The sequence below is a fragment of the Sapajus apella genome, unplaced genomic scaffold (assembly GCF_009761245.1).
Source record: "Sapajus apella isolate SASKATOON/1434 unplaced genomic scaffold, GSC_monkey_1.0 scaffold21, whole genome shotgun sequence".
NCBI classification, from domain to species: domain Eukaryota; kingdom Metazoa; phylum Chordata; class Mammalia; order Primates; family Cebidae; genus Sapajus; species Sapajus apella.
Genome location: NW_022436961.1, coordinates 16,473,587 through 16,496,072, shown reverse-complemented (window position 1 = coordinate 16,496,072; position 22,486 = coordinate 16,473,587).

Genomic DNA, 22,486 nt, shown 5'->3' with positions numbered 1-22,486 from the left:
TAAACATAATTGCTTAAACATGTTGTTTAAAACAGAAGAGTCTAGGCAAAAATAAAATAAAATAAAAAATAGATGTGGGACCTCTCAGCATACAAATGGAACTTAAATACAAGGGATTAGAATCCAAGAAAGTAGCAACTGAATGTAGAGAAGGAAAAATGTCAAAGTATTCTCAGAAATTGCTGAGAGACAAAAACAAATTCATATAGGTATAGTGTCAGGGAAGTGAAGAAAAGGATGCATTTTTAAAATCAGTGAGTGGTCAATAGTGCCGAACCCTGCTAAGAGATCAAATAGAGTAATTGAAAAATGTCCCTTTCATAGCAACATCAAGAACATGGTGGCTTAAGCCAGAATAGTTCTATGCAGCAGCATTGCCCAACAGAACATTTTGAGATGACACAAATGTTATGTATTTGCACTATTCAATATGACAGCCATATCTGGCAATTACGCACTTGAAATATGGCTAGCAATGCTAAAAAATGTAATTTTTATTTTTACTTAAGCTTAGTTAATATAAATTGCATGTGTGACTAGTAGCTGCATACTGGACAATACAAAGGGTGTATGGAGAAAATCAGATTTTAAGAGACTGAAGAGTGAAACTGGTCATTATAGATAACTTGTCCATATAGTTTGCTACTATAGTAGAAGAACCTGGAGGGAGTATGAGGTTCAAAATGGGTGCAGTTTATGTATTTATGTGTTTATTTATTGCAGATGGAGTCTTGCTCTATTCCCCAGGCTGAAATGCAGTGGCGTGATCTCAGGTCACTGCAACTTCTGCCCGCCGTGTTCAAACAATTCTCCTGCCTCAGCCTTCCAAATAGCTGGGGCCACAGGCACATGCCACTGCTCCTAATTTTTTTAGTACTTTTAGTAGAGGTAAGTCTTCGCTGTGTTGGCTAGGCTGGTCTCAAACTCCTAACCTCATGTGATCCACCCAACTGGGCCTCCCAAAATGTTGGGATTACAGGTGTAAGCCACTGTGCCCAGCCTAGATCAACTTTAGAATATTCAAACGACAAGGAGCCAGAGAGAGGGAGAATTTGAGACACAGTACAGTGGGAAGAACTGAGGGATTTGTGTTATATAACATGAGGATGGCTCTTGGATTATACTCAAATGAAAAAACAAATGTGAATGAATAGATGTCAATTTATAGATTTGGTTAGAGTAATTGCTATTTCAAGTCTTCCATTTACTTTACATAATAGGAAGAAAGGTCATCTTCTGAGAGAGTGGAGGAAGGTGATGGGGCCAAAGGAGAATGTTCTTTCTTCCTAGAGGGCTCACCTGAGTTCCCCAAGACTGGTTCATATATTTACCCCAGAGTTATTTGATTGTAAAGCACACTGTAAAGGGCAACGAAAGACGTGTCTGCCTACCAAGGTCCCTCAGGGACCTTGAACTCCCCTCTATTTCCTGCCATTTGAGTCAATCCCTGTAATCCTTTTGAGAAAACGTGTATTTCAGTTAGGTTAAGACATGAAATGAAGGACAAGCATTTATTTCCCTCATGTTAACAATAATAACTTTATCTAACTAACCAACAGATATTGTCACAAAATGCCAATCAGGGAAGAAGGCAAGTTTCTGGTCATGGAGGCTGCTGGAACCTACCAATGACTAGTCATGTGGGTGGACGGGGCATAATCCCCATCGTCAAAAGAATAAACTAGAACACTGCCAAAATAGAGTCAGAAAAAGGACTAATGCTAAAACTTGGCTCATAACTATACTTAAACTTACATTATGTGTGGCACATTCTACCTATCCATGATCTCATCTTCTCAAAGCTCCTTCCAAGGTGACAGTTGTTATGGAACTAAATTCACAGAGAACAGATACGGCAGTGTTGGGTAGAAATATAGAGAGCTCTTGAAGTGGTTTATAAGAGCTGCAGTGGAAGAATATCAAAGTGATGCAATAAACTTTTGCTATGGTTAAATGCAAGGGTAAAGACCAACAGTGCGAAAGGGGGAGCATGAAATGTGAGTCCAGTAAACAGCCCAGGTGAGAAGAGTGAGGACAAAACAGTGACTTGAAGGACAGATTCTGAAAATCTTGTAAACAGGAGCTAGAAATAAGGTTGAAATATCACAAGATGGGCAGAAGAGGGGTAAGCCCAGAGCCCCAACAGGATACCATTCTATAGTTCAACTCAGTTCCAGTTGCCGTTTATTAGCACTCATTCACAGCATGGCATAATCTTTCTCATAGTTCCAAAGGGAACTATGGCACCAGGAAAAGGAAAAGGCCAGTAAACAACCAGGAAAAGGAAAAGCCAGTACCCATGCTGTTCAAGTGCAATAAGCACATCTAACTTTCCTTTGGACCTGCAAACGTTTTAACAATTGTAACCTGAAATGGGAAAACAGCATTTAGCCTCCACAAACTCAAGCAATGAAATGTGATGCTGATAAAACATTATTTTAAATTCTATTTCATGTTTTATAATGAGGTAGTTAGAATTTTTATCAGATTATCACAGTTCAAGAATGTAGTTAAAATTATTTAACAGAATTAACCAACCTTAGTGCAAGCTTCCCCTTCACTTTACAACTATCCTGGCCCTTACTTAAGTTTTCTTTCATTTTTTTTTGTTTGTTTGTTTTAGGGGAGTCATTCGTTTTTTATTCTAGAAATTTAAGACAGCTGCACCCTAAAGCTTTGCTTTAACAAAATCATCACTAAAGATTAGTAACAAACACATACAGTAAACATTCTAGAAGATTAACATAAAAACATAAGATATGACCATCCTGGTCAACATGGTGAAACCCGGTCTCTACTAAAAATACAAAACATTAGCTGGACATGGTGGTGCATGCCTATAATCCCAGCTACTCAGGAGGCTGAGGCAGGAGAATTGCCTGAACCCAGGAGGCAGAGGTTGCGGTGAGCCGAGATCGCGCCATTGCACTCCAGCCTGGGTAACAAGAGCGAAACTCCGTCTCAAAAAAAAAAAAAAAAAAAAAAAAAAAAAAAAAAAAAAAAAAAAAAACATAAGATACTTTTCTTATACTCGCTGAGAACCAAAATGTTCATGACCACAACCACCAATGGCCGTGATAAATGTTTTCAAGCATACTCCTAGTGAGTAAGCCATAAAACTGTTGGTTGGTTTTTGTATTTTTAAGTTCTATGTTTTCAACCTGTTAATGATGAACATGCTAATAAAATCGCTAGTCTAAAGAAATATGGTGATAAATTTGTAAGCTTCAGTATCAATAAGTTTGTAAATCAACGACTTCAGCACAGCTTCTATAGGTCACAATCCTATAAGCCCATCACAAAAGTTTTCCCTTCTTTAAGAACTTTCCTGAATATAACATTTTGAGCTCAGGATAAAACTGGATCACAAGTATCATATTAATTTGATATGGTTACCTAGGCAAATTTTATAATGCATATGAAGCCTTCATTGAGAAGAAATGCCTTCACTAATTATGAACATTTATGGAACCATGCCCACATTTAATTTTTGTAATTAATTATAAACTGATTATTATTATTTATAAATTTCTTTATAATTACCACAGCCAAAATGCTCTTGTTCCATAATATTTCTCAATTGTTGATTTTGGCAAATTATCTCAAAGACTTCTCAGGAAAATTCTTGCTTTACTAGGTCAGTAATATTTCATACATAAATGTTTCTTTTTTTCTATGATAACCCTCTCCTTCTCTAATGATTTGCCTACTGAATGTAATGATGTATAATGGATTTATACATCATTACTTGCAGCATTTATACTGGCAGCATTATAAGACTTACCAAATAAAAGTATTGCATGGAATATACTTACACTAGAAATTTACTGTTTATCTAAAACTGAAGTTTAAATAGGCATCCTGTATTTTGTCTGTCAACCCTAATTATTTGCTATTTTTTATGAATACTGTGCATAAGGTTCATCTTATGAGTTCTTAATGGTTTCCATCTAAGAGAGTGCCAAATTATAGACTCTTGTGGCCTTAAGTTTTGGGAACTGCCCCTAAAAGAGTTATGCCACGGAGATTTTCATAGAGAGCAACCTAATTAAAAATATTTCTCTATTATTCAAGTGGGACACATCACATTGTTCCTCTAACTTCTCTGTTGAAGAAACTTGTGTTTCTCACAGATTTGATGGATTACATTTCCTCCATTCTTAACAGGAAATCACTTATTTCCCCAATACTTGTGATGGTGTCCTTGAAGATTCCTTATCAAACTGCCAACCAAATATCTGAAGGACAATAGGTTTATATAATTCTACACATCAGTTACTTTTAGTCTACTCTTGAGATCATTCAGTCATTTTCTAGTCTCCTGGAATAGGTGGGTGAGACCGAATAATCTAGAATGTCTCTACCAAAAAGAGAAAAAGAGACAGATGCAAAGAAAACAGTGTAAAATCAACAGTAATAGCCTTTACTTTTCAGAGCATATTTGAAAATGCAGCAATAAGGGAGCAAAAGCATGTGAATAAGTGTGGCTGACTGTGTTAGTCTGTTCTTACACTGCTATGAAGAACTGCCAGAGACTGGTTATATTATAAAGGAAAGAGGTTTAATTGACTCACAGTTCTGCATCCTAGGGAGGCCTTAGGAAACTTACCATCATGGTGGAAGGCACCTCTCCACAGGGTGGTAGGAGAGAGAATGAGTGCCAGCAGGGGGAAATGCCAAATGCTTATAAAACCATCAGATCTCATGAGAACTCACTATCAGGAGAACAGCATGAGAGAGACCACCCCCATGATTCAATTACCTCCTACCAGATGTCTCCACACATGGGGATTATGGGAATTACAATTCAAGATGAGATTTGGGTGGGAACACAGCCGAACCATTTCACTGACCTAGTAATAATTTATGTAACTATACTTAAGCAGTCAACCTCACTGACCATACGTTCATTGGTATATAATACATATGGCCATATAATATCATATATATATCCACAGCTGTGGGTGTGAGTGTGTGTGTATACTCATCAAACCTGCCTGTGGTATATAAATGCTGCCCAAAGATGTTGTATAAATAGATAAACGCATACACACACATATATATATATAGACAGCCTCTTTAAAATCTCAAAAACAACTATTATATGTGCCATTAAATTTAACATTTATAGATTAATACTTTTTAAATTGGTTTATATAAGTCTATTTGAATCCTTTGCTACCTTGTAGTTTGACACTGCAAGAGTTACATGAAAGAATGAGACCACTAAGACTGTCAAGCTAGAAGTGAGAACAACAAAAAACTGGGGCCAGGCAGGGACTGGACAGAAAAAGAGACTTGGCAAGGCTGAAGAATCAGCTTCATGTGACAGGTGTCGATCTTTGCAATAAGTTCCATATACAAGAGTAATGGAAAATTACATACCTGATGCAGATAGTAATGAAAAGTAGATTCAAAGTTCATGAATGAGTGTGATATAAACACCAGCCAGAATTATGAAATAAAGCAGAAGCTACTGTTGGAATGTAACTGACAGACAGTAACTGATGTGAATGGTTAATAGTCATGGAGAAAATTAAAAGGTCTAGTGTCCTGCTTCTGGGCACATTTTCATCAGTTTTAAAGACACTCTTTGCACAGCAATTTACTTCTTTAGATTTCATTGTATCCAGCACAACATTGGTGCATTAAGCAAATGTTGGCTATAGCTAGGTTAATGTTCATATTTGGATTCTCACTGTATGCTACTTCCATTTTCAATGAGTGCTGCAATTTATAATGCAACAATTCACATGGAAACTTTAATGTATTATCTTTCGATGTTTTCTGCAATATAAAGTCTTGCTGAAAAATAAGCAGGTAAAAAATATATATAAATCATGCACATTATCCATCCCTAAAAATAATTTCTTATACCACATTTTCTTATCTAGTTTAACTTATCTCTACATGTTGCCCTGATAATTGTTGACATTACATGAGGAAAAAATACAATCCTTTATGATATGTTAAGATGCTCGATGAAATATTTGTTTTTACCTAGGCACAATTAATGTGCATTAGGTACTTCAGCTATGTCATAAACCTAGAAAAAAAGATGGCATGCATAAATATTCAATAAAACTGAGATGAACACTGATGTGATGCTGCCAGCCTGGAATATTTTTCAGTTTCACAATAATGTTCTTGCTGTTTCTAATTTGTTGCCAGTTTTTAATTATCAGTTACATTTCAAACTATAAAAATCATGAAATTAGAAGAACTTTGAGGCACTAAGAATTGTTTATTTGACATCCAGATGAAACCTGGCTTAATTTGGCAACAGAATGCCATCAACTATACATAAAATGATGGTGTCCCTCACACATCCCATATAGCACTACCTGTCATAAGAGGAAGCATCTGCCCACTTTAGCCATCAGAAAACTTTTGGAGCTTTTCCACATACCTATTTATATTATTTATCTATGTTTGTAAATATATTTATACTCCCTGACAGGACCAGTTTGATTACATGGACCTTTGGGAGGTAAACAAAGTTTAAGTTGATGGTAAAATTTTCCTTCCAGATAAGGGATATGTTATTCTTTGTAAGAGTCAGAGATTGAAGAATTTTAGATTCTAACCCATAATGATCAAGTCACAGTGTCATTTTGCATTTGGTAACAGTGCTGTTTAATAGTGTTTTCATAAAAATCAAATGCTAAGGTCAAGGCGGAAATGGTGATCAATGACATTGTACAAGAAAAATAACCCTTTGACAGTGAATACAAATAATTTACTATTATTTAGAGCTGACCGCACGTCAGATACTGAGCTTTGTACTTCGTAGAAGTGAGTTTACTTAATCTTCAAAACAACCCACAAAATGGGTATTGAGAACTTTATTGTCCATACGTGAAAAACTAGTTTTAAATAGATTAGCTGGTTGGCTTTCTGTGGTATGCTGGTAAGCAGTAAAGCCCAGATCAAACCCAGGTTAGACACTCCATAAGCCAGTATTTTTGAGCATCTAATGGCTGCCGTATCATCACATTGGCTATGCATCATGTGGCTGTGTTACTGCTTCATTTTGTTTCTTTTCTCCACTTATCCAAATGCCCATATTCATAAGCAACCTGAAAAATGTTCAGAGACTAAGTCATTTCATCCTCTTCTGGATGGAATGAGGAAACTAGAAGGACCCATTTGTCATTCATACAGTTTTTCTCTAAAACCACTTGTGACGCTGGGTAATAGTCCCCAGATGGAAGTCATTAAACTTTAATTTGTATGCATATGTGACATCTTGCTTTTCAAAATCTTTCTGACTTTACTCTATTACTGAAACTAACTGATATATATGAAAAGTAACTAATTAAAATGAGTATAAAGCCATTTTCTCCAATACAAAGCATGCTATAAAATGCTAATAAAACTATAAAAATATATGGAAAAATCTGTCAATTATAAAATTAACTTCAGATGGAGAAGCAAATATCATTTATCCTTTACAATGTCCAAATAAATGACTTGTTTGGCATCTAAAATGCCTTTTTGTTTAATGTTAATAAAATCTCAAGAATAACAGTTGTCTTCCTATTTATAATGCTAACCAGAATAAAATTTTGAAGATGATCATTGTAGCTTTAAATCAAATTTCTAAAAAAGTCTAAATAGCTAGTGGCTGAAAACATATCTTGGTTATGATTAAATTTAAATCACTGCTTGGCAAGTCGTTGTAAGAATGGAAGTTTCTTTCTTTTTCCCATGAGCAACTTATGGTTGGGTGGTGGGGACAGAAAGGATGCTGTGTGGCTCAGAGAGCCTTTTACCAGTCAAAGCAGCCACAGTGAGTAAACCTTGGCAGGACTGAGGCTGCTGGGTGACGCTGACTATAAACAATCAGAGGAGGCAGGCTCAGGGAGGTCACACCCCTAATGGGTAAGGCCCAAAGGCTCTTCTCATATTCACTATGTAGACACAAAAGAATAAAGAAACTGTTTACTTTGTTTCTGTACATCCCTTTAAGGAAAGATTAGAAAAGGCAGCCCTCAAATGTAACTGTTTTAAATATACTTACATTGAACTATTCATTGTATTGTGAAAGTCTTCATAATTTTATTATTTTTTAAAATTAGGAGCATATCTCAAATTCATGTTCATCTAGGTATAGCTTTTCATTTATTTACTAATTGTATTCATTCCTCCAACAAATCTCTATTGAATGTATACCATATGTTAAATAAATACTATCTTATTACCCTTTGATGACAAACTATTTTCTCTATGGTGCCTGCTATCATGGAGCTCACCATCAAATGGGGAACACAGATATTTTACAAATAATTACAGGTGTTCCTTGACTTACAATGGGGTTATGCCCCAATAAACCCTTCATAAGTTGAAAATACATTTAATACTCCTAACCTATGAAAAAAACTATAGCTTAACTTAGCCTAGACTACATTAAATATGTTCAGAACCCTTTTATTAACCTACAGTTAGGCAAAATCATCCGAGAGCACAGTCCACTATAGAGTATGAGTGACTCATGCTTGTAACTGTGTGGCTGACTGTAGGCTGAGGCTCTCAATGCCACTGTTCAGCATATTGAGAGAGTATTGTACCGCATATCACTAGCCTGGATAAAGATCAATATTCAAAATTGGAAGTACAGTTTCTACTGAACGTGCATTGTTTTTGCACCATGGTAAAGTAAAAACTCATAAGTCGAACCATCATAAACTGAAGACCATCTGTACTTAAAAATTTGAATTTAATTTTGATGAGTTCAAGAATAGGGTGCTGCACAACTCTAAAATGGAAACTCTGACCAATCCTAAAAATCACCATTCATTAAGTGCAATGCAAAACTCAGAAGGAAGGAAGGAAGGCTGTTGTATCCTGCAGCATTGGGGCAGCTAGGGGAATTAATGGAGCACAGAGAATGCAGTTTAGGAAAGGAAATTTTTCAACTGACCCTAAGGATGTAGCAGAATTAGTGTGACAGCAAGTTCTTCTAGCTTCATTGTTCTCCACATAAAAACTCTTAGCTGGAAGAAAATAAAATTTGATAACAAAAAGTATATTCATCTCTGTTAGGAAAACAGGATAAACTACCGTCATTGGAGAAGAATAACATATTTGTATTAGTTCTGGGATCATGGGTCCCTAGGCTTCCTTTGAAAAAGGGCTACACATTTATCTACACCTCCTCAACACTTCTCATGAACATATTGTAGCAACTGCTGACAGTAATGTTCAAGAGACAATGGACAGAAAACAACTTTTTAGTAGAATCTGATCAGGAACATCACAGTCAATAATGACTGTGCTTCCCTCCTCATTGACAAAGCCAGGACATCAGGAAAAGGATGTGGCTGAAACAAAGGCATCTTGAAGTAATTATCACAGTTTTAAAATATGGTGTCTGCATCTACAAGCTACCAGCTGAAATTCTTACTGAGAGAACTTTATTGAGATCAACAGCCAAGTTTCTTTAATAAGACAAAAGTTATTTTGTATTGCTCTGTTAAACCATGATACCCATTTTGTTTTCAGACACAGATCAAATCTGGGATTATGCCATGAAATTCTAAATCCTAAAATTATTTCACTGAAATGGCTGGTTTCCTATTTTATGAGCACACAGGCATTATGCATTTAAGGAAAGTGTAAACAGTGCTAAATAATCTGCAACTTTTTTGCTGGGAACAAATGAATTGGGACCATTGGGAGACCAGGGATATAGGAACACATAAATAACTCAAGGACAAAAGTTCAGTGTCATCTAGCTATCCATGTGATTATTTAGCATTATGACTGAAAATTACTTGACATTCGCTCTCTCAGGTCAACAGATGAAGAAGAAAACATACTCTGTTTCTCTGTCTCTGTCTCTCTCTCTCTCTCTCTCTCTCTCTCTATATATATATATATATATATATAAACACACACACACACATATATACACATATAAACATATCTCTAGATACAAACATATATACATGTATACATATATACACATATGTGTATATATACAGGTTGGTATATACATATATATGTTTATATATGCATATATACACACATATACATATATATGCATAAATGTGTATATATATACACACACACATATGCTCCATATATATCTATACTCACACATATGTACATATATATGCATATGCATGTTTATATATATGTGTTTATGTATATGTATATATGTGTGTATGCATACATATGTATACACATATACATATATACACATATATGTATATATGTATGCATACAAAAACATACACATATATACATATATGTGTATATATACATATATTTATATATTTGTGAGTATATATAGATATATATGGAGCATATGTGTGTGTATATATATAGGAATTTATATATAGTATATATATTAAAGAATGTGTATATAGATATTTATGGAGCATATCCATGTGTACAGATACACACACACATATATATATATGTGTATATACATGTATACACTTCATATATATATATACACACACACACACACACATATATATGTAGCATATCTATATATGTATATATATGGAGCCTATCTATACAGATACATGCATATATCTATATATATATGATTCACATGTCTATATACATACATACACATGCATATATGCATGTGTATATATACATATGTGTATATATGTAAATAGATGCCCTCCATATATATATAGTATATGTGTATATATAGTATATATGTACAGATAGATGCACTCCATATATGTTACCTATCTATATATATACACACATATCTACCTATATATACATATATATCCATCCATACATATATATACATATATGTACATATATATCTATATATACACACATATATATGTATATATGTGTACAGTTACACTCCATATAAGTATATATTATATATATATGGAGAGAGAATATTGACAGAAAATATATCTATATTATATATATAGAGAGAGAGACTTGATGACAGAAAATATAAAGAATCAGAATATATATAGAATCTTGATGACAGACTATCTGTATATAACATGGTTAACTGAATATTTTAAGCCTATTTTTCAAACCTATTGCTCACATAAAAAGATTACTTTCACAATCATACTGTTGATTTACAATGCACTTGGTCACCCAAGAGTGCTTATATAGATGTATAAAGAAATTAATGTTTTCATGCTCATTAACACAATATCCATTGCGCAGCCCACAGATCAAGGAGTAATTTTTACTTTCAAGTCTTATTCATTAATAAACATGTTTCATCAGGCTATAATTGCCATAGGTAGTGAGTTCTCTGATGGACTAGGCAAAGTCAACTGAAACCCTTCTGAAAAAGATTCACCATTCTAGATGCCCTTAAAGGGCATTCGTGATTCATAGGCAGTCAAAGTAGCAGCATGAATAGGGTATGAACAAAGTTGATTTCAATCCTCATGGGTGACTTTGAGGGTTTTAAGGCTTCAGTGAGGGAAGAAACTGCAAGTGATGTGGAAATAGCAAGAGAACTAGAATTAGTAGCGGAGCCTCAAGATATGACTGAATTCCTGCAATCTCATGCGAAAACTTGGACACATGAGGAGCTGCTTGTAATGGATAAGCAAAGAAAGCGGTTTCTTGAGACAGAATCTCCTTCTAGTGAAGACGCTGTGAAGATACTGTGAACACTGTAGAAATGAAAACAAGTAATTTAGAATATTGGATAAACTTTGCTGGTAAAGCAGCCTCAGGATTCAAGGGGACTGGCTGCAACTTTGAAAGTTCTACTGCAGGTAAAATGTTAACGTAGAGTATGGTATGCTACAGGGAAGTCTTTCCTGAAAGGAACAATCAATTGATGGAACAAACTTCATCATCTTATTTTAAGAAACTGCCGTAGCCACCCCAACCTTCAGTAAGCACCATCCTGATCTCAGCAGCCGTCAGCATCGAGGCTAGACCCTACACCAACAAAAAGACTGCAACTCACTGAAGACTCAGATGGTTGTTAAAAAGTTTTAGCAATAAAGCATTTTTAAACTAAGGTATGTATGTTTTTTAGATATAATGCTATTGCACACTTAGACTACAGTATAGTTAACTATATCTTTATGTGCACAGGGAAAGCAAAACATTCATAAACAATAAATCATAAAACATGATTTATTGCCATAATCGCTTTACTAAGGTAGTCTGAAATTTTTGAGGCATTGACTGTATAAAAAACATAAATAGCAGTGTTAGATTTTATCTGTATTTTTAGCATGTTTTGTTTTCAGGCCATGATAGCTAATATTTAATGAATTCTTACTATAGGCAGGCAACATCTAAATGCTTTCACACAAGTTATCCAATTTAAATGTTACAACAATGAGATACTATTGTTAGATCCATTTCACAGGTGTGAAAACCGAGGCTTTGAACGTCTACATCATCCCACAAATTGTTAGGAAAGGTGACTCACTTTGTAACTCACTTTGTGATATTTGTTTTATTGTGGTTATCTGGAACCAAATCTACAACATCTCCCTAGTAGGCCACTATGAGAGCTTCTCAGCTTTAAAGGACCCAACGCTCATTTCACTTACATCCTGTAGTAGCTATCTTCAGTAAAAAAAATTCCATGTGCTTTCTACTTTGTAGCTCCCCAAAACTGAATTCAGCAGGCTGGATAAAGTACTTTTAAAATACTCAGATCCATTCTAGTCCTTTTCTTCTAAGAACAAGAAAAATATCCTTAAAGGAAACTGTCTTGAGCCCCAAAAAGCTGTTGTCGAATTTATGTTTTTAGCACTGTTTTTTTTCCTACCTCAAAAGGACTACACATTCCTATTATAACTCAGAAATTAGTAGGTACCTGGAGTTGTTTTTAAGTATGTAATTCAAGTTGTGACTCTCATTTCTTCCTCTTTGGCTGACAATCTCTGTGTGTGATAATATTCTGGCCAAGGGATGCCCAGATAGCTGGTAAATCATTATTTCTGTTGTTTTGGGAGGGTGTTTGTGGGAAAGATTAGCATTCAAATGGGTAGACTAACATCACTCTGATCAACGTGGCTGAGCATCATCTAACCTGTTGAAATCTCAAACAGAAGTAAGGTGAATTTTCTCACTCAGTTTGAGTGGAGACATCCCTCTTCTCTTTCCTGGAAATTGGCACTTCTAGTATTCAGTCTTCAGATTTAGACACCCGTGCTGCCTTCTCAGGCCTTTGGAATTAGACTGAGTATTAAACTATCAGCTTTCATCATTCTCCAGCTTGCAGACAGCATGTCCCGAGACTTTTCAACTTCCATAAATAGCATGAGCCAATCCTATGATATAGCCTATATTAAAGGAAATGAGTTTTTATAAGCAAACCTTGTCTCTGTGTATATAGGCTGCATCACTGAAGTCATAAACAGCAACTCTTCTCCCAAATCCTAATTTCTCCTCTATGAAACATTTATTATCCACTAGGTACATATGAAGTTTTGTACGAATAAAGGTTACTAATATCCTCTCAAATAATGTACATTATGTTGACAGGAAAAGTATTTCTTATCAATGAAGTCGTTATTTTTCTCATTGTGTGAGGGAGCTAGAGAAATAGTCAAATATATTATATTTAAACAAATTTAAGGTGCTATAAATTTTAGGTTATTTCTGTTGTTTTGGGAGGGTGTTTGTGGGTGCTACCATTAATTTTGTGCATCAATAATGGGGAAAGCATCCACAGTTAAGTCATGAAATACTGTTTATTATCTCATACATTCTAATTAAAAATACAGTAAAATGTGAAAAATGTTTGTCTTAAAATCAATGAAACAAAGTAACTTGTTGAAGGTTAAATATCTGTTGAAGCCTCTGGTGGAAACTTACTCAATATGAGACAACTCAAAGGAGTAAGCTGGAGATGTTGGGCTGCTTTCCAAACCAGATGCCCAGAAAGGGCATTTATCTTTCAGATTCTCCCACAGTTGTAAGTGTGCCATCTGCATAACAACTGAACATTTTTATTTTATTGATGTCCCAGAGATGATTGTCAAGTAGATGCTAATTTGTATAACCAAAGCTCGCAAAATACTTGCTAGAAGGTCAACTTCTTAATTTGTCAAGAGAATTTTATCAGCCAATACTTGCTAACTGAATGAACCTGTCCAATTTATTTCTCCTCAGAAGCAAGTTTTATAGGAAGACACATTTTCAGGAAGTTACCGAATTAGCAAGTGTTATTTATAGAATTGTGTCCTGTCAAAGTTCTTATGTTGAAGCTGTAACCCTCAGTACCTCAGAATGTGACTGTATTTGAAGATAGCACCTTTAAAATTCAGATTAAATTCCTTATAAATTCTGTATGTTAGTCTTTTGTTGAATGCATAGTTGTCAAATTGTGTTAGGGTTCTCTAGAGGGACAAGATTAAAAGGATTGATATATGTTTGAAAGGGAGCTTATTAAGAAGTATGACCTCACATGGCCAGAAGATGAAGTCCCATAACCGGCCATCAGTAAGCTGAGGAGCAAGGAAGCCAGTCTGAGTCCCCAAACCTCAACAGTAGCAAAGAGGACAGCATAGCCTTAAGTCTGTGGCAGAAGGCTCGAGAGCACATGCCAGCAACTGGTGCAAGTCCAAGAGTCCAAAAGCTGAGAACTTGGGGTCCCATGTTTGAGGGCAGGAAGCATCCAGCACAGGAGAAAGATGGAGGCCAGAAGACTCAGCAAGTCTAGTCCTTCCATGTTCCTTTGCCTGCTTTCATCCTAGCCTCATTGGTAGCTGATTAGATGGTGCCCACCCAGATTGAGAGTTGGTCTGCCTCTTCCAGTCCACTGACTCAAATGTTAATCCCCTTCGGCAACACCCTCAACAGACACACCCAGAAACAATACTTTACATCCTTCAATCCAGTCAAGTTGACATTTAATGTTAACCATCAGACAAATATTTTCTCCCATTCATTAGGTTGTCTGTGTACTCTGTTGATGGCTTCTTTTGCTATGCAGAAGCTCTTTAGTTTAATTAGGTCCCTAATTAAACTAATTAAATTAATTAGTTTAATTAGTGTCAGAGTGTGTGTGTGTGTGTGTGTGTGTGTGTGTGTGTGTGTGTGTGTGTTTGCTTTTGAGATCTTAGCAATAAATTATTTGCCTAGGCCAATGTCCAGAAGAGTATTTCCTAGGTTTTATTCCAGGATCTTTATAGCTTGAGGCCTTACATTTAAGTCTTTAATCCATTTTGAGTTAATTTTTTTATATGGTGAGACTCAGGGGTCCCGTTTCATTATTAAACTAATCAAAAAGGAAAAAAGCAAATTACCTCATTTAAAAGTGGGCAAAGGACAAGAACAAACACTTCTCAAAAGAAGACATACATGTAGCCAACAAACATGAAAAAGATCAACATTACTAATCATCAGAGAAATATAAAAAAAAGTCACAGTGAGGTACCATCTTAATCAGAATGGCTATTAGCAAAACTCGAAAAATAACAGTTATTTGCGAGGATGCAGAAAAAACAGAACGTTTATACCCTGTTGGTGGGAATGTAAATTATTTCAGTTTCTGTGGAAAGCAGTTTAGATATTTCTCAACGAACTAAATCAGAACGACCACTGGACCCAATGATCCCGTTATTGAGTATATAAGCAAAGATAATGATATCATTCTACCAAAAGACACATGCATTTATATGTTCATTGTAACACTATTCACAATAGCAAAAACACAGAATCAACCTAGGTAACCATCAATGGTAGATTGGATAAAGAAAATGTGGTACGTGTACACCATGGAATACCATGCAGCCACAGAAAAGAACGACATGTCTTCTGCAGGGACATGAATGGAGCTGGAGGCCATTATCCTAAGAAAATTAGCACACACACAGAAAATCAAATACCACATGTTCTCACTTACAAATGGGAGGTACACATGGACATAAAGATGAAACAAAATAGACACTGATGATTCCCACAGTGAGGAAGGATGAGGAGGGCAAGGGTTGAAAAACTACCTATTGGGTGCTATGTGCACTAGAATATAAGCCCAAACCTCAGCGTCATGTGATATATCCATGTAACAAGCCTGTAAATGTACTCTCAGAATCTAATTTTTTTAAGTTAAAAAAATAGGTTTAAAAAAGGTGATTAAGCTCAAATGAGTCTTTTAGGGTGAGTTGTAATCCAGTCTGTCTAATGTCCTTCTAAGAAGAGGTTATTTGAGCACAAAGAAACAATAGAGGTATGCATTTATATGTATTTTAAAAAGAGGCTACACGGCAACACAGCCAAAAGGCAGCCATCTGCAATGCAAAGAGAAACCTCAGAAGAGCTGAACCTCTTACCAACTTTATCTTGGACTTCTAGTTTCTAGGACTGTATGAAAAATGTTTTTTTGTAGTAAAGCTATTCATTCTATTATGCTTTGTTATAGTGGCCCTAGAAAACTAACACAGAAAAGAAAAGGAAAATGTAATTAGATATATGAACCAACATTTTAACAGGTCTAAACTTTTTAAGTTATCTATTTCTCCAAGTGGTAACATACTTGACTCTGAGACCAAAAACAGGATATAATTGAAAAGGCTGATGGCATTTCAATGGGGCTTCCAGTAAAATTTCTTTTATAAAAAGACAACAAAAATTGTGTTTGCAGAAAACCAAGCCATACACACTGCAGCTACATTCACACCACTTTGTGAAAACCCTTAGGAAAATCCAGTTAATGGATTTTGAACATTTCTAAATGATCCACTGTGTCTTGATTTCCAATATTTACTCTCAGATAACATTTTTAATTTTACAATGTATCTATGTACAATCTGCAAGGCATGCATAGCTCTAAACCAACATAAGATAAATATTGTAAAATCAAAGTGCTATATCCAATCTTCAGAGAGACAAAACCCCATTCAAGAAAATCAAAAAAAGAATCAAGAAAATGATCTTGAAGAATGGACAAGACTTTAATAGGTGGGAATTTAAAGGTAAGTTATTTTAAACTATAAGAAATGTCATAAATAAAAAGAAAGGTATTGATTCTAATCACATAACTGAATACATTGTTCCAGAACTAAATTTTACAAATGAAAGAATATAAAAAGCGAAGCCTGAGGTAGAGGACATATGTTAAGGCCCCCGAATGGCAGGGATAAAAGAAAAAAAATTAATGTATATTGGAAGACAAAAGAGCAAATGGTGGTACATCTATACAGTGAAATATCACTCCGCACTAAAAAGAAAGAAACCACTGATACATATGACAACTTGATGAATCACAAAGACATTTCTCTCCATGAAAGAAGCTGGTCTCAAACAATTACATGCTGTATGATTTTATTTACGTTCAAAAAAAAAAAAGACAAAACTATAGGGACAGAGAACAGACTAGTTCTCAGGGTTTAGAAACAGAAGGAAAACGTGACTACTAATAAAGAGCATAAAGGAGGTTTGAGGATGACGTAACTCTTCTGAATCCATCACTTAAGATGGTGTTTATATAAATATATGCTTGCACTAACATGTGTAAAATCACACAACAAATGGAAAAACGTTTATTGTATAATATTTTAACCAAAATTATTAAAAATGTGAATTAAAATAGTCACTTCCATCAAAGAAAAGAAAATGGATGTGCAGACTGTATTTAAAAATAATTTGCTGGATTAAGCTAGTAGTTTAAGAGAAGGTAAGAAACAGAGAGAAAGGAATCAAAGATGTTCAGAGGTTTAACCCTGGGCAGGTGGAAAAGTAATTCTTGTGACAGTAACACACACAAAAAAATAGTTAACTAAGAGAGGATTTCAAGAGTACAAGAAAAAGGAAAATGTGGATTTAACATTTTTGCCTATCAGAAAATGCTCTGGAGATCAGAGCATTAGGAATATGAATCTGGAAGGTAAAAGAATTTTAAAAGAAAAATCAAGTTAAAGACAAAGATTTTCTAGTCCACCTGCCTAGAAGTTCTCATTGTAACTATAATCTTGGAAAAGGTCACTCAGCAGGGACCATAAATGAAGGGTGATAAAAACTTGGAGCTGCCAATTTTACAGCAGACAAGAGGCACTACTGAATTCTATTCTGACAACACCAGCTTAACATGTGCTCTTCTCAAATATTTTATAATATTCATTTGGCATTAAATATGTATCAGTTTCATATTTTAAAAACATACACTCATCTTAAAAAACTATAAACAATTCTGAGTATTTACTCAATATGTATACCTACAACATCTACAATGTACAAGGCAGTGCTAGATGATATAATGTTACTATTTATTCCTTAGAGACAAGCCTGGGCTCTTATTACGCTCCAGGTGTCTAAAAGGAAAATATTATCCAGGTTTTTCAGACACTTACTCATTCTTGCAATGAACAGAGGTGAGAAATTGAAATACTGAATGTGGCTGTGAAAGATGCAGAGTGTAATGTCTCACAGATTGGATTTTAGAAAGATGAAACTGTAGACTCCTTTACTATATTACAATGTTTTTCTCAGAAAATGTGCCCTAAAATTTACTGTTTCATCACTTGTTACAAATAATCTCTAAAAGCTTCCCTATTCTCATGTTTCTTTCAGAAGCCTGCATCTTATTTTCTTATTTTTCCTTTGCTGTGATGTATTAATACAAGTCATGCCAGCCACCAACTCAGACAAAACTACCCATTAGTATCCATGCAACTTTCAAGAATGCATGCATGTGACAGACCACCTAAACGATGTTTAAAGTGTTGATTTTTCATGCCTTTTGTGTAGGAACCCTAAGACACAACCGAGGAAAAGCTTTCTAATAGGGATGGGAGTTGTGATTAAAACCTCAGAAATTTTATGTCGGAGATCATTTTAAGACTAAGTCAAAGGTAAGAAGTTCAGAGATACCCCTTTGTGTTCCTGCTTACAAAAACACAATAAACTTTCTGAAATGGGGCCTTGGTTACCTACAAGTGTTCCAAAATAGAGAAAATAATGAACTGATGGTATTTTTATTAATACTAATATATATATATATATATATATATGTACTAATATATGCTATATATTTTAATATATGGTAAATATATATTATATACCATATATAATAGTATTATATATAGTAAAGAAGAATTAAAAACAGAGAAACCAAATTAAAGGCATAGATTTTTTTTAGTCAACCTGCTTAGAAGTGCTAATTTTAACTATAATCTTGGAAGAGGAATATATAGTATATAATACATATCCTATATATGTAAAGAATTAAAGTACTACAATATATACTATATATTATAGACTGTAATAGTATCTATTATACTATATATATTATAGTCTGTAATACATAATGTATAGTATATATTAAATATATAATATACTCTATTATACTATATAGTCTGTCTATATTACAGACTATAATATATATAGCATAATATATACTATTAGTCTACAATATATAGTGTATATAGTCTGCAATACATATTACATATAATACATATATTATGTATTACAGTCTCTAATACATAATATATATATTACAGACTATAATATATAGTATATATACTATTAGTGTATAATATATATATATTATAGTACTTTATATATCTATAACTTAGATATATTATATATAACATTACAGACTATAATATATATAGTCTATAGAATTAAAGTACTTAGTATATATACAATATATATTATAGTCTGTAATATAGTATAATATATATTACAGTCTATAATATATAGTATATATTATAGTACTTTAATTCTATAGACTATATTATAGTAATACATAATATATATGTGTATATGCATATAACATATATATGTATATATATTTATATACATATATACACATATATGTGTTACATATATATGTAAATAAAACATATATATTATGTATTACAGACTATATCGTAGACTGTAATATATAGTAATATAGAGTATATAACAGATACTATAGTTATATATATAATACCAATATATTCTAATATTTATAGGATGACAAAAATGGGATGTATAGATTCCCACAGCAATTGTCCTTTCTCTTTTTGTGAAAGAACTACTGGATGCTGTAGATTAGTTTCCTCAACCTGCATTTCACCTTTCTTTCAAGTGTGGAATTTTAAAATCAAAACAAAACAGAAAGAACAAGTTTTCCAGATTCCTTTCAAGCAAGGGTTCTGGAGGCAAATTACATCTGCCAATCATATGCATGAGCATGAAATTTGGAAAACAAAAATGAAGCAGAAGCCATCTCCCTGTCACATTTTGTCTGCTTCTGCTTGGAAGCCTGTGGGGGAAACAACAATTTTTCTGCAGTTATTACTCTGCAACAGCCTCTTTTCCCATCTCTGTTCTGTCTTGGTATGGAGTCACTAGTGCCATGTGGCCACAGAGCATGCGCAAAGTGGCCAGGCCAAATGGAGATCTTCTGTAAGTGTAAAACACACAGTGGGCTTCGATGTCTTACTACTCCCCAAAACATAAATAAATAAAAATCATGTATTCTATCAATGTGCATATAGATTGTATATTTAAGTCATTATATTTTTATCAGTTTTACTTCTTTATGAGGGCACTAGAAAATTTTAAATTACAAATGTGTCTCACATTACATTACTATTAGACAGCACTGCTCCAGCTTATTTGTGTAGAAAGAATAGAGCAAGCCATGTTGTGACTTCTCTATCCATTGTCTGAGTTCCTGGATGGCAATCATGGATATTGATTCTCTTGCTTCTTAGTGGTTCTGTGGCCATGGAAGTGGGCTCCTGATTTTAGCTTCACATCTGTGGCAACCTCAGAAGCAGTAGTGGCTCTCCTGATGCTTCTAGGAGTCACCTCCATGGGTTCTACTGAGAGCCCTCTCTTTCAGTCTTTCTATTTTGTACACATCCACCTTTCCATATTTATTCCTTCTTTTTTAAAATCTTCATGTGTTTTCTGTTCCTTGCATTGAATGTTTATTGATAAAAAGAGGGACATCTTAAATACGTAATAGGATCAATTTCCTGACTGGAACTCCTTTAATTTAGGTTTCTATTTTTAAGTTTCTAAGGAAAAAAATATATTTTTAGTAAGAAACCCTCTGAAGCTATGGGAATATCCCTAGTATGTGACATTGTTGTGGGTGTGGTGCTCATTCTTTTTGCCTGTATATAGCACTTATAATACTTTTATTTACATATTCCATACAAAAAACAAGCCTAAAACACCTTGAAAATTATTTTTTAAAAGGCACCTCTGCAAGTAATACTATTCTTCAAAACAGACATTTAAAGAGAAGACTGCAGTAAAGGAAGGAGAAATGAGATGACCCCAATCTGATGTGAACCATTCCCTGGCCAAATCTGATTTCCATGACAAGGGCTTACAAAATTACTTGCCACTTTTCTCATTTTCAGCCTATCTTGAGGGCATCAAAATGGTGACCTCCCTTCATGTGTTCTTCTGTTCCTGTTGTAAAAGCGATTTATGAATCTTCTTGGTTATCACTGGGATCATTCTATTTTATATAGAAGTTGTTGCCCATTTCCCATACAGGATGCTTTATCCAGTACTATTGGGCATTCAGTGATGATATCACAGCATCCAAAAATTGCCACCCTCACTAGTATAGCCCCCAAGGTTTCTTTTACAATCACAGGAAATCAATGTCTCATCCCCTGCAATGAAAGTTTTTAGATGTAAATAAAATGCTAGCCTCTGTCATGGTGGGGAAGTTCATGAGTTGCTTGAAGTCAAAGCCAGTACAATTATTTACATGTGCATGCACACACACGCGCGCACACACGTGCGCGCACACACACACACACACAGTAGATTCCGTTAAGACAAGTTTTTCACCTATCCTGTCATGTGTTTGACAGTGCACTAAAGGATCACTTAAACAGTATTTGCTAAGCAAGAGTGGTGAATTGCTGAAGTAGATTTTTGGTTTGTTTTTTTCTCAATCTCACATGTTAGATTCTATTAACCTAGTCTTAGCTATTTACATTTCTTGGCAAGATGTTAAATGCAGTAATGTTAGAGTAACAGCTAATAGACTATGTAAGCATAGACAAAAAGTAGAAAACGCTGATCCACTTAAAGATCATAGAATTACAGGCTGCTGTGACTTTCAGACCTGAGCTCAGCCTCTATTTATGCTGGGAAAATCTCAAGTTATCTGATGCATGCCTAGCGATGTATGAATTTTGCATTTGATATTGTATGAAAATCCAATATATGCCTGAAATAATGGCATAGATTTACTTACAAGATGGAAGAAACTGGAAAAGGGTAAAGAAGACAGAGGAAGAGAGCAAGACAAGAAAAAAAGCAAAGTAAATAAATCATGCAGTGATTCAAACAAAGGAAGCAATACCCTGTAGAGGAAATCAGAAGGAAAACAGTAAAAAAAGGACAGAAAGAAGAGAATGGAGAATGAAGAGATAATAGCAGGAAATTTGTGAAGAACTCATACTCATCAAACTAACACTTCAAATTGAGTTCTTTTCCTCAGTTACTAACCACGTGAACCATAAAAACAAGGATACACAATTCTCGAAGTCAATCACTTCTATATGAGGCATAGAATATTCACAATGAAGTTGTGGAAGAATGGAAT